Source organism: Athene noctua, chromosome 24 (genome assembly GCF_965140245.1).
Source record: "Athene noctua chromosome 24, bAthNoc1.hap1.1, whole genome shotgun sequence".
In the NCBI taxonomy this organism is placed as follows: domain Eukaryota; kingdom Metazoa; phylum Chordata; class Aves; order Strigiformes; family Strigidae; genus Athene; species Athene noctua.
The window spans coordinates 1,215,688-1,229,112 of record NC_134060.1 but is presented as its reverse complement, the minus strand read 5'-3'; the positions used below and the strand labels follow the sequence as shown (position 1 = coordinate 1,229,112).

The following is a 13,425-nucleotide window of genomic DNA, read 5'->3' as shown; positions in this document are numbered from 1 at the left end:
CGGGACGGCGGAGGAAATGACGCCACGCGCCGCGCGGTGACCGCTGGGAGTTGTAGTCCGCGCGGCGCCGCCAGCCAACGAGCGCTGCGGGGGCCGGACTGCAGGTCCCGGCAGCCCCCGCGGGCGGGCAGCGCGCGGGCGCGAACCGGAAGTGCGTGAGGAGGAGGCGGAGGCGCCTGGCTGCTGAGGAGGCCGCGGGCGGAGCGGGGTCTGGTGAGTGCGGGTAGGCCCGGCGGGGCCTGGCCCTGCCCTCCGCCACCGGGCTCGTCGCTTCCCCTTCCTGCCTCGTCTCGAGGGTCCTCTGCGGCCGCGCCGCCCGCCCCGGCCGGGCTTTTCCTCCCCCCACCCCAGGCCTCAGCGTGGCTCTGCGCCGCGCCCCCCCCCCCCCCCCCCCCCCGCCGCCCTCCCTGACTCCCCGGTGGCCGCCGTGTGTCGAGCGCGGTCCCGCCGCCACTCCTCACGCCGGGCGAGGCTCGGACGCGGTGCGGGGCGCTCCCGGGGCCGCCCTGCGCCCGGCCCGAGCGGGGCCGCGTGGCTGGGCCGGGCCAGGCCTTGCGCCGCCTCCTCGCGTCCCCGTGGCCGGTGGGGGCAGGCCCGGGCCTGGCTGGGAGGTTGCCCTTGTGCCGCTCCGGCTCAGGTCTGGCCCCGGGGCCCCGTACCCGGACATTCCTCCCCCGCCTCGGGCCTGTCCGCGGAGATTTCCTGTCTTGGCTCGGGCCTGTGTCCCGCTGCGGCCGGGGAGGCGCTGCCCGTGTTCCCGAGGGAGGCGGTTGGGGGGTGCGGCGGGGAGCGGCAGTTCGCAGGAGTAGCAGCTTCTCCGGTCCGCAGCTGTGGCCCCGTGAGCTGGGCCTCCGCCCCCGAGGGTGTGTAGCTCTCGCAGGGCTCATGCCCCGGCGCTCAGCACCGTACGGTTCCCGGTGCAGCAGGCTGGGTTCGCTCACTCGCGTTCCCCTCTATGCTTCGTGTTTACAACTGAAGTTTGGTGGAACCTCAGGTGATGCGGTGGAATCGGCTTTGCAGTGGCACAGAGACACGTGTGAGCCCTGAATCTTCATTTTCACCAGGCTGATGAGGGCTTGTTTCCCTAACTTTTGTTGTTTTGGGGAAATTAACGTGTTTGAGATTTCCATAAACATATTTCAAAGTTTCCACAAGGTACTTGTCGCTGTAATTGCCTCCTGAATGGTTTTCTGAGTGCGTTTATGTGCCAGGAGGTGATGTGCTAAGTTTGGAATAGGCGATACTCCGTGTAGCAGCCCGGGGAGGTGCAGGTTCACTTCTGTTTGCTTGTGTGTGTGTGAGGACTGCTGCCGTGGAGTGGGTGGTGGTGTGTGCGCAACAGTGTCCTCGGAACTTGTTGGAGGTTCCAAGTGTACAGTGATGTGTCTGATGCGGTGGCAAAAGAACAGATTTGTTCATTGAAATAAACGACATGTAAAAATGCTGTAGGTTGTCTTGTAGGTGATGAGTGGAGGGAGAAGAGCCTTCATCTGCTGCTTCTGTGGCAGCAGCAGCACAGAGCACATGTGTAAGAGGCTGCAGGAGCAAATGGACATTTTCAGGATGCTCTTTCCTAAGAGCACAAACAATTCAGTCATCCAGTTACTCTCTGCAAAGGACTCCTGCAGTGTTCCTTCCTGCTCGTAGCAAAGGCAGGTAGTTCTGTCAGTGTTTATGGTGAGGCTGATGTGATGTTTAGGTGTTTTCAGTGTGCCTTTTGTGCTGTGGCTGAAGAAGAGATCGATTCTTTGGGTTTGTATTGCATAACTTGATTTCCATTCCTTTAAAAAGATGTGTTTTGAAGCTTAGGCTCTCAGATTGTCTCTAGGGGAGTATATTGTAGGGATAGGAAAAGCTTATTTAGACACAACAGTGCCTTCTCCTGGAGTGTTAAAAGTGCTTTGCCTGTGCACTTGCTCTGGCCCTTTGCAGGTGCCCAGCACAGAGTGAGGAAATGGCTGACTTCTCTAACTAATAATGCAGTTCACAATCTAACACCAGCTAAGAGGATAAAATAAGGCGGTTGTAGAGGGCTGTCTAAAATGTGTGTTGCACCGTTCCCCCTCCTGCCTGTGGAAGGAGGAAGGTGCAGGGTGTGATGCCCATGTGCTGTCTGGAGCTCTGTCTGCAGAAGTCGTACCTGCATTTCTGCTGAGTTGTGCTGTGGTGTCTTCTTCCTTTTTTTCCTTCCTTGCTAATTCCATGTCTCTCTGCAAGCTCTCTAATCTCTGGAAAACACACTTTTGCTCTCAGTGCTTCAATAAGTGCTGTCTGGAAAGAGGCTTCCTCAGACGTTGGGATTTGAGAGCAGCTGTGTGCTCCTGACCTTCGCTTCTTAACTTCTACTTTTGTTTTGATGAAAGTGAAGTTTTGTCATGTGTATTGTAACTTAAATGAGTGTTCTGCTATTAGGGTTATGGTAATATAATTTAGCTGTCTGCTGGTTTCTCCATCTTGTTTAAACCAGGCAGCTTTGTAAACTATTTTAAGAAAATAGTCATTTGGGTCAGGCCAGGCCTGTGCCCTGTGGGTTCATAGGTTTGAGACTGGGATACTGCAGACAAGCTGGTGAACACCTTCTAACATGGTTGTTGCTATCAGAAAAAAAAAAACCAACAAACATATATAGAGCAGGTGATAATCCATACAAATCAGCAGATTCTTTTTTTTTTTTATCTGCTCCCACTTTCTCTACTGTAAAAGAAATCTTGCTCTGAAAGGCCTAGGAAGTACTGAGCTGGACTGGTTAAGCCTGAGGATGCTTTTTATTCTAAAACTGTGCTGTTCCCCTCGTAGTTATATCACTAACTCTCCCAAAGAATAGTGCAGTTTTACCAGAAGCTTCTTTATTTTTTTTTTAGCTCACTTGGCTTTGTCTTTGCAAAATGACAGTTTGCCATCTCAGAACTTGTTAATTGTTTAAGCAGCTACGTAGCCCTTAAACTTTTTTCCGTATCTGGAAAAGTTTACAATATACAGACCTGTGTTTAATGGCTGTGTGTGCCAGTATAATAACGTGGGCTTTGGGTCCTGTGGTTTTCTCTGAGTTACAACGGTACAGAGAGTTCCTCTGTGTGGCAGGATTCCTGCTGTATATTTAGCCATGTAGTTTAGGCCAGGGGCATTGAAAGAGAGAGGAATAGTGGTGTTAACTGCAGAAGCTGTTCTGGCTCCCTGGGGAGCTTGCAGAGGTAATCCTGCAAGGCAGCATAAACAAACGGCTAAGGGTAGGCACTGGGCTTGTGCTGGCTTACCTCGTGCTTAGCCCATCTCTCGTTTGTGCTTTGAACTGACCCCTGTTCCTGTACTGGTAGGCTTGGTCAGCAAACACTCACTGCTGGGCAAGCCTGGGAGCGGGGCTGGAAACTGCTTTGTGGGTTTCTGTAATGGGTCCCAAGATGAGGAGAAGGTGTCAGATTTAGCACAAGAGCTCATCTTGTCTCCTCTGTTCCTGCCGGAGTCGCGCCGCAGTGGTGCCTGGGAACAAGTAGGTGCCATTTTGTTTCTGGATGACAGGCTGGGTTTTTAGGCCTGGAGTTTCTCTAACTGTAAAGGAAAATATCCTTCCCCTCTTCACAGTGAAACAGCGTTAGCAGAGGCCGAATGGTGGAGGTAGTCGCTGCTGCTGGTTTGAGAAAGTTAAGAGTTCCTGCTTAATTTAGCTTTATCGTGTCAGAGCTATGAATAGTAAAATCATGGGATTAGGTTTCATGCCAGCTGAGAATTGTGTTTGCGCTGTTTCACTCCATGGTAACCGGAAGCTGTCGCGTCCCATGAAAAAAAAAAAATAATGGCACACAGAGATGACACCCAGCCTTGCTGCTGGAGTGCTGGGACCTTGGTGGGGCGTGTGTAGTTTCCTACCCAAGGAAGAGTTTTCTGTCTGTGCCCTTTTTTCTTGTCACGTGTGAAAATACTCTGCACATTTCTCCCGTTGTATGAGAATGAGGCCTCTTCGCAAAGCCCTGCTCATAGCTACTAATCCTTTGATAGAAGAGCGAATGGACGGCTCATAATTTCAGCTCTAGATTTGTCATCTGGCCGTTTTTAGCCTGTCATGACTTGCAGCGTAAGGTAGCTCTCCAAAAGCCAGAAAAGCCCCTGCTGTAATGTGAGGGGTGCTGTAGCCTCCCCACTGCTGCCTGTGTTTCCCCGTTACCTTTGGGTGAGTGAAGGGAAGAAAGGAGAGCTTGGCGAGTAACCCCATGGGCTTCTCTGCTCTGGGAGCACAAGAGGCGATGGCTTGGGGGGCATGGGGGGTGTTAACCTGAAATTCTGTTCTCAAGGGAATTAGGCTCAGTATTAATGATGTTGACTTGTGCCTTAACATGCTGTACACGTGGTATCTCGTGGGGGTTGTGTACCCGATCATTTCAGGTTCTGTGCATCTGTATAAATTATTACAGTTAATTGTTCCTATAGGGCTGTGGATGAGATCGGTTTCCTGAGTTAAGGATCTGTGTATGCACTGTCTGATTAGATTAAGTAATTCTGGCAGACTTTTTTTACTGGGGAACGGTACTGGGATGAATGGCTAAAATCAGAATCTTTTCCTATGCTTGTAAAATGTGAGGATTTGCCAGTATGTCGATTGGTTTAAATTTGATTTTCCCTTTTTTACTTAGGTGAGAGCTCAGTCGCTTCTAATAAAGCAGTATTCAGAAACGTAATTGATGGGAGACTTTTACAAGGTACGTAAACACGGCATTGAAAACCATCTGTTCGAATAAACTTATTCCATACATCCAAGGTTTCTGTGGACAAGCATTTACCCGTTTCATAGCCCAGCAGAGTGCTGGAATAGCCTGTTGTGATGGCTTGTGCTTATGATGATAACCCCACGATTATATTTTTTTAAAGAACTTTTGATGTTATACCAAGTCATGGAAATCCTTTTCCTTCTTTTCCCCTGAGGTAATGAGATTCAGGTTAAGGTTGAGATAAATCAATTGCTGACTTGAGAATAAACATGTGAATAGTTTTTCTTTTTGCAGCTTATAAATGAAAGGTGCTGGAGCTTGTATTTTTCATAGGTTAAATGTGTGAAGAGTAGTAATCCTTCAGCACAGACTCAGTTTTGGCTGTAGCTCTACTGTGTCTTTCCGAAGATATTGCAAGGAGCCCCAGATTCAATTGTTTTTTACATTACTTGCTGTTTCTTTGGAAGCATAACTTCCACATTTTTGTAAGCGCGTTGGTCCCTCTAACAAAGGAAATAGTGGTGTGCAGAGTCTGCTGGTTTCCAGACTGCAGTGACCTGACGGGGTTCAAAACTTCTCTGGAGGTCACACTTTATTCTTCCATTGCTGCATGGGGAGTAGCAGAGTAACTTAAATCATGCACAAGTTTGAATTCTTTTGGTTAACTGATTTGTGAATAGTTTTCTTAGGTAAATTGGACCATTTCTTGCTTCTCTTGGGAGTTCTGGAACTACAGACCCCCAGCAGTTTTGTCAAGGGTTCAGTTCACATCCAAACACTGCTCAGAATAGTGTAGGGCTGCACCGTGAGGAAGCCATTAGTTTTGAGAACGATCTGATTTTTATGCTTGTCTGTTCCCCAGGTTGTGTAGGTTTGGAAGCAAAAAGCTGTTGAAATAGGTTTTCCTGGTTTGTTGTGTGGTTTTTTTTTTTTTTAATTATGGATGTTTTTCTTCTGCATTTAGCAGAAAATCCAGCTGCCTGACTTTTGTAACAAAAACATCCAGAATTCTAATCAGCTTTTTCTTGGATTTGTTTTCTTTGAGCTCCCTGTCACTAAACTGTCTGAGTAACAACGTAAGACTTTCTAAGCTTAGAGATATATAAAATATTTTTTTATCAGGTAACTAGTGTCAAAGTCACTGATTGGTGTTTATAGCTGGTCAGATTATTTGGAAAGGGATTGTTCAGCACTGCAGTCTGCAGAATCGGTCCTTTTTGGAAGAACCTGTAAATAATCTTCCAGCCATGCTGTAGAACCTGCTTCTAATTATCTGAAACCAGGGCTGGAGCTCAATGTTAAACTTCTTTAGGGATTAGTTTAATTGTGTGAAAACCCAAACATGCTTGAAGGCAAAATCTTAATTTTGAAATCATATAGACTAGAGAAAAATTGGAACTGCTGTTGACAAACTGCTGCTTCTCCTGCCATGGCAGAATAATCTGAACTTTTTTTCCCCCGAAGCGTGTTTGGCTTGTAGTGAAGTAGAACACACTGTTATGGTTTGGGTTTTTTGTTGGTTTTGGTTTTAGCAGTGTTGTCCAGGAAAGTTTTTGTTGTGGAGGTTGGTAGGTGTAGTTGTAGGCTTTAGTTTAACTTGTGTCATTAATCTCCTGAAAACATACACTGGATACTTGATCTAGAAAGAGGAATTGTTCTGCTTTTTGTTACCCTAGTGAAATTTGAACTGGATGATTAGAAATAGCATTTTAATATTCAGTCCACCAGGCTGGCAGCAGGAGCTGTGCAGGTGGCTCTTTTTTTTTTTTTTCGCCTGTAAGTGTTCTGCTGATAATCAAGAGCACACTTAATTTTTGGTGCAAAACCAAACCTTAGCTTGAAAAGGAAGAATCAAGTAGAATGGAAGATTATTAGACTTTGATTTCTGGACTAGCAAAGCCAGCGTGTGCTCTCTGTACTCTCTACGTTACTGCTGGCACTTCCAGTGTGCTCGGACATGTAGATAGCTGCGATTTTTTTTCCACTTCAAGTAAGTTCACGGCAGAATCTCGTGCAGCTGCAGTACAAAGCTTGCTGGGAAATAGATTTCACATAGCTGTCACGCATAGCAAGGTTAATCTGTCACACTTCTGGATCACTCCTTTAGAACAGGAGCTTTAGTTCACTTCAGCATATTGATGGTTGTCAAACTTAACCGATTTAGGAATATTTTTTTTCCACTTTTGATCTAATGTAGGAATTTGTGATAATAAAAACGCTATGGTCATGATATTGAATTGCTCTTCGATAAAACGGATAGATCTGTGAGCTGCAAGGGCAGAGCGGGCACCGTGTGTCTGTGCTGAGCGTGGTCGGGCCGAGGGAGGCGGGTGTCGGGGTGTGCTCTGCCCGTGTCCCCCCGCACCAGCGGGCACTGCGCCGCCGTCCCGGCGGCCTCCGCAGGGGCACGGTGCTGTCCGACTGCAGATCTTTCCAGGGAATTGATGCGTGGTATGTGAAACATCCTTTCAGGGCGCTTGCTGCAGGGGGGAGGAAAAAAAAAATAAAATAATAGCTCTTCTGTTCCTTGCCAGGTACGTGTCTAGTAAAGAGAGGTTGCTCTGGTTTGACCCCGGTGCCGGGCTGCCTTCACCGGGCGTGTTGAGCCCGGGGTGCAGGAGTCGGTGCCGAGGACCGAACTTGTTACAGCTCCCCGTGTGTTTCCACAGGAGCCCAGTAGCTCGTCTTTGGCTTATTTAACCAGTCTGGTCCTCGGTGCTGTCTGGTGTTGGAGCAGCAGTGTGGTGTCGGACATAGCACAACTCTCACTCTGTAGGTAGCTAGTTAAACTGAAACAAGATCATACGGAAATGAGCTCTGAAAGGTGCTGACAGTTGTTCATTACTGTTGTGTCTTGTTTGACACTTTTTATTTCCTGTAGTTTGGCATTCTGGCCTAACTAATACTGACAGTTCTTAACAGCATATTCTTACCCAAGTCCAGACGTAGCTCAGGTGCCACGTGCCTCCTCTGCTTCTCTGGGAGGCGGGTGAATTAAAGTGCACAGAAGTGGTGATCTTCGCAGGGTTGTGAATTACGAGACCATGTATAGGACTGGATTTTTAATTGCTTGATCAGATTTTCTGCCTCTTAGGCCCAGATTTGGGTGATTACTGTTAAGTTTATAAATAGCTAATTTCTTATTTCTGGTACTTTCCAAAAGAACACAGTGCTGACCTTTCTGTTTGTGTCAGCATTTTTCAGTATCTTTGATATCTTTGTAGAGTACAAATTGGGATGTAGGGTCAATTAGCAATAAATGATTTTTGTCTTCTGGGGTTTTAAGTCATAAAGAGGCAGTTTCTTGGCTAAGACGAAGGCTGCCACAGCTTAAATTGATGTAAGCCTTTCAGGTATCCAAATGTTAAAAAGCTTATTTTGTGGGAAATGAAACTAGTTTTTACTACGTAGTTTTGTGACTTTTTTTATAAGCTGTTTTTATTTTTAGTGATTGCTTGTTGCCACCTTGTACACAGTACACTTTGTAAGACCTTTTGTAGGACTTTTTTTTTTTTTTTAGAATTAACTAATCTTGTTTGGGTTTTGGAGCTCAGGATTATGAATTGTAGAGCTGGCTGAAGGAGAATTAATTTTTTTTTTTTGGTTCCTTGATAATGAGTGCTGTTGTGAGCAAATAAAGTAGCAGTCCAGCTGATTCTCCTGAAATGAATGTTTGTGCTAGCGGACACTGAATGCATGGCAAGACGCTCAGGCAGGAATGTTTTCTCTAATGAGGTGCTATTTTGTTTGCTTTGGGTTTTACAGGAAAATAAACTGTTACAGTTTCATTAAAAGCTGGCCAGAAAGGAACAAGTAAATTTTTGTTTTCCTACCGCTGTTATACAGAGCTTTCTACAGATGCTTTTACAAAATATTTAACCCTTGCAATTTAATGTTTTGTAAATGCTGTGTAATAAACAGAACCTTCTGTAAGGAGTTCTGCAGCGCTGTGCACACTTCTAAGGTATGTACATAAGCTGTTTTCACTTGTTTCCAAACGTTCTTGGTGTTTATGCTTAGTGTATTATAGATAGATATGAAGACAAATGAACTGCTGCTTTTGGTATATCAGACATACCTGCTGTGTTTTTCTCTCTAAGCTGGCAAATTGTGGCGCTACGTGATACAACAATCCTCGATGACATGCTTGAGATGGAGTGATTTCAGCTGTAACATTTTGTTAGATGACTTCTGTACAGGGCCGTGGTGGTTCTGTTCTGCTTTAACATCTGTGAAGGGTCTGAAATAATGATGAGTACTGCTTGAAAGACTTCAAAAAAAAAAAGAGTGGAAGATGGAAAGAGACGGTCATAAAGTAATACAGGCCAGTTGGAAACAGGAAACAAATTCCTGGAAAAAGGCATTGTGAAAACTAGAAATGTTCGTCATTTGACCCATGTCTTGGCATATAGAAATGTTCTTTACAGTGTTCTGGAATAAGAAACTCCTGGACTAGGATTTCTGCTTCAGCAGAGAGTGTTGAGCACGTTTCCTACTTTCCTTTCCATATCTGGAAGAAAGGTTAGCTGTTCTTGCTTGTTGTGTGTTGTCTTGGTTTATTTTCTTTGTAGCAGTGCTCTAAATATGAGAACAGTATTCCTCTACAAAAGAGAACTCAGCCAGCTTTTTATCTGGATGACACCTGTGTGCAATAGATTGCTGGTGTTTGGGGAATAGGCAAAAACCCAAGCAAAACCTGTGTGTTCTATCACAAAGCAAGAAAGATGGTTATGGTGTGTGGGTTTGGTTTTTTTTTTTCTGGTAGCCACTGTGAAAGGCTGAAAGTCAAAGGTCTTTGTAAGGTAAAAGGCAAGATTTCTCTCGTTCACAGATGTTTAGACGTATGGACACGACAACAGTAAAAATAAAGTCTGTGGTGTTCTTTATTTGTTTTTTTCTCAAAGGTTGGTAAGCACAATTTAGAAAACACTAAACCTTGCCATACAACCTTCGCTCTTGGGTGAGAATAGAACTTAATAGGACTGAATCACCATTTCAGAGAAAGTATAATCTTCAAATAGCATTGAAACGTTTTTTTCAATGAAGTAAACAGAAGAAACGAATAGCTTTAAACAAGTTTATTTTATGGTTGAACACAGAGCAAATGACATTCTTACTGTTAGATCAGAGGTTTAATAACATGGAGTAATTGATGAGGTTGTGTTTACTGTTGTTCTCTTTTTTAAAACTTGCACCCCTCTAGCAGTGCATGGAAGGACACTGAAATGTAATTGTAGACCTGTCAAAACAGCTCCCAGTGGACTGGTGGCACCCTTTGAAGACGGCGATATGCTGATGGATGAATTTGTCAGGAAAACAGTTGTTTCTTTTGGCTTGTGGATTCTCTTTAACAATATGCGAAAGTCCTTAGTCCTGAATCCAGTAAGACCAGACAAATGAGCTGAGAGAAATTCCTTCAGTACGGCTGTACAGATGTAATGACAGCAATTAGTATGTATATAACAGAGGTGGGATGGGGGGCAGGGGAGGTGGAGGAAGGAAGGAAGAACTCGACTGAAAATTTCGAAAGCTTGAATAACCACTTTAAAAACTACATTCTCTGTAAAAGTACATGAATTCTCAGTGAAGTGGGCGATGAATTTCTGCCATGTGCACGCTCTGTTGAAGCGCTGAAGATGCGGTGACCGGTTTGGGTACAGCACTGGATGGTAGCTTAAGGAAGCTAGACTCCTTTTGATCGTTGTGGCAGGAAGTACAACCACCTACGTACGGAGGTGCTTCAATGCGTTTTCTTCTCATTTCAGGTTTGCTTCCTGATTTCATAATTGACAAAGCTGAGACGGTGAAACCTGACTGTTGAAGGGTGCAAGGTGTGAACCTGCTCAAGCAGGTAGGCACACAACAGAAAATAAAATCTTCAAAAGTGGTAAAACTGCCTTTTTTAGGATTTGGAATATACCTTCTTGGATGCCTTCTATCCTGGGTATACTACCAGTTAAACTGCATCAGCTGAATTATTTCTTTCATTGTTAATGCTGCTGCGCAAGAAGGATTGTACAGGTCTTTAAGGAAAAACTCAGCTTTATGTCTTGGAATGTTTTAGCTTGTCTTTCCAAATAGCTGGTAAATGTAAGGGTAAAATAGAACAATTCTGTGAAATAATCTTGGATGTCCTGGAAGAGGTCGTACCTACTTCTTTTTTTATGTCCGTGTCCCATCGCCCACCCCAAACATTTGTACTTTTGCCAAAGCTTGCAGCGATCTCAGTGGCTGTAAAAGTTCTTCACTGCTCCGAATAATTGAATTCTGAAGCTGTGGCAGCTGGTGGAAGTGTATGGCAGTAAGAGACTCTTGGCAGTGCTTTTTTTCATTGCTGTGGAGTGGAGCTGAGCTGGTCTTTTGAGTTCTGTCAGGACACTTTAAAACAGGTAAAATATTAACTTTCCTGACACTGTTTCAGGACAAAAGTTTGTCTTCTGGGCAAAGTCCATTGTGGTGGCTTCATAGGAACATTTGCTCGTCCATCATTTTCACCCGAGTCATGTGATGGATTGCTGTGAGAATTTAGAAATGGAGAAGGGAAACTCGACTTCTTGAAATAGCCTCCAAATTTTAGGAAACGTGTATTTTGAAAACGAGAAGTTTCCAGGCTGTTGGTTCTCCATCTCAAACCTCCCCCCCCCCGACCTTATTTGTCAGTAGAGCTTGTATGAGTGGGGTCACAGAATCGGTCTGAATTAAAAATACTCTTGTAAACAGAACATTTGTAACCTCTGTCATGACATGGATTAAGTTTAGAATGAATAATTCATTGTATTGGCAGGATGGGAACTTTCTATACGAGCCTTTTGTTGCTAAGGTAGTAACTAGTCAAACTGCACATCTACAGAAATATCCTCAGAGACATCTATGTTAATTTTTGTTCCCGTTCCTTAGGAAGTAGAAGTGGATCCCTGCAGAAAACCGTCCACAAAAGTGACTCTTAAATTGCAAAGAGGGTTGACTGTTTTCATTTGGTAGATGCCTTGAGTTGTGGGCAATTCACAGGGTGGGTCCTCTTTGGGTAAGATCCTTAGGAACCAGGCTCTTGCTGCTTTTTCTTTGTACATGGTAAAGGTTCTCAACAGTTTTGTAAAGGCAGAAGTCTTGTAGTTCTTGACCAGAACTCATTCTCTGCTGCATTAGTCTTCCCTTTCTGAATGGCACCATTGGTAGTGTGGCAAAAGAAAAGTTAAGATCTTAAAGCAGCTCAAGAACTTTCAGAATGAGTTAGCTTGTATAAATATGAGTAAAACTGCAGAACTGATCAGCTGGTGTTGCCTGCTTTCCTTCTCAAGGACCGGGCTTGAAGAGTTCAGGTGTATGCCTTTGGGCTCGGGGGGGGGGAATCTCTGATGCCAAGGAGATAAAAGTACTGTGGCAATGTTCTCTGGTGAGAAATCAAATTCATTTCAGTTACTGATTGCTGTCAGACTTTCACAGCTTGAGCAAACCTTCTGCCTTTACTTTCCATAAACAGTGCAAGAAGGATTCAGAACAGTTGAGTAACGAGAGAAGTAAGAGCTGTTTGCCAGTTTGAGTCTTACTGTTCAGGGGAGCTTTGGCTGTGGCTTGTTTTCAGACAAGGCTGAACTTTACACCTTGGAGTTGGTGCTTGCGGCACGTGGGAATCTGCAGATTTACTTTTTTTTTTTTTTTTTTTTCAGAAATGTCCATGTTTCTTACAACAAAAATCTAAAAAATTTTATAATGCTTAATAATTTGCATTGGCAATGTACTTTCAGCAGACTGAAGAGCCGGCTGTGAGATTGACTGTTTTCTTCACTGACCAACTTCAGTGATTTCAGATCAGGCTTGCAGTAAGCGTAACTAATTTTAAATCTGCGTGGTACGAGTGAATTTAGCAAGACAATTTGGACTACACATTATTTCTGCAGACTCGGGGTGTGTTGAATTATGAGGTACGTTACACAGTGTAGTTTCAGGGCAGATAAAGAAGCTGTCCAGTGCCTGTTTTCCAGAAGGGTAACACCTCACCAGAACTTTCAAACTCAACACGCTCAGGATGAGTGCTGATATTTTTGGATGTCAGACTGTGCTACTTGGGAAGATCTGCTGGACAGTATAACTGGGTCTTTGGAAAAGACAAACCAGAAGCCGATTTTGAAGATTCCTGGCAGTGTTTCCGGGAGCGCGTGCCCTCCAGATGCCTGCAGTCACGCTCGTCTCTGCTGGGAGATGAGACCTGGATCAGGCAGCAGGGATCAGCTGTGTCCCTTGCAAGGTAGAGCTGGAGTCGTGGGAAGGCAGTTCAGTACGTGTAAGCAGGAAGGAACTGTGACCTCTGGCAGAGGCGATGCTAACGACGAGTCTCTGGCACTCTGTAAATGCTCCTACTGCCGTCCCCACTCAGGACCAGACACGTTTTGCCCTCCAGTGTTTTTCAAAGAGCAGCACCACTGTGAGCTCTGTGAGGCTGTATGGGTGTCTGTGCTTTGGGGGCACAGCATCATGTTCGGTGTTAAAAATGAAATGGTAAAGTAAGGGAGCAGCCACTGCTGCTTTCACAGTTTGCCTTTGCTTCATTTACAGGCATCTCTTTTCTTTAAAATTGGAGTAATCCATAGGACATACTATGAGAACAGATTCTTTCAGAACAGTTTTTTGCTTACCAGCTGAACACGTTTTATCAGTCAGTCATTAATTCTTAGAACAACTAAATGTGTATCACAGTAAGTTTACAACTTCAGTGTTAACACAGGGG

General features: G+C 45.0%; 1 protein-coding gene across 3 annotated transcripts in view; it reads left to right on the top strand.

Annotated features, from left to right (window-relative positions):
* The first annotated feature begins 146 nt into the window (after window positions 1–146).
* The window catches only part of THRAP3 (thyroid hormone receptor associated protein 3), a 34,782-nt gene continuing 21,503 nt past the window's right edge, over window positions 147–13,425 (top strand). For 2 of the 3 annotated variants that reach the window (XM_074926139.1, XM_074926135.1), the window contains exons 1-3: window positions 147–213; window positions 4,626–4,691; window positions 10,466–10,551. The gene's annotated coding sequence lies outside the window, so the exon portion shown is untranslated. The remainder of the gene's footprint in view (window positions 214–4,625; window positions 4,692–10,465; window positions 10,552–13,425) is intronic. The other variant, XM_074926136.1, reaches the window with a different exon arrangement.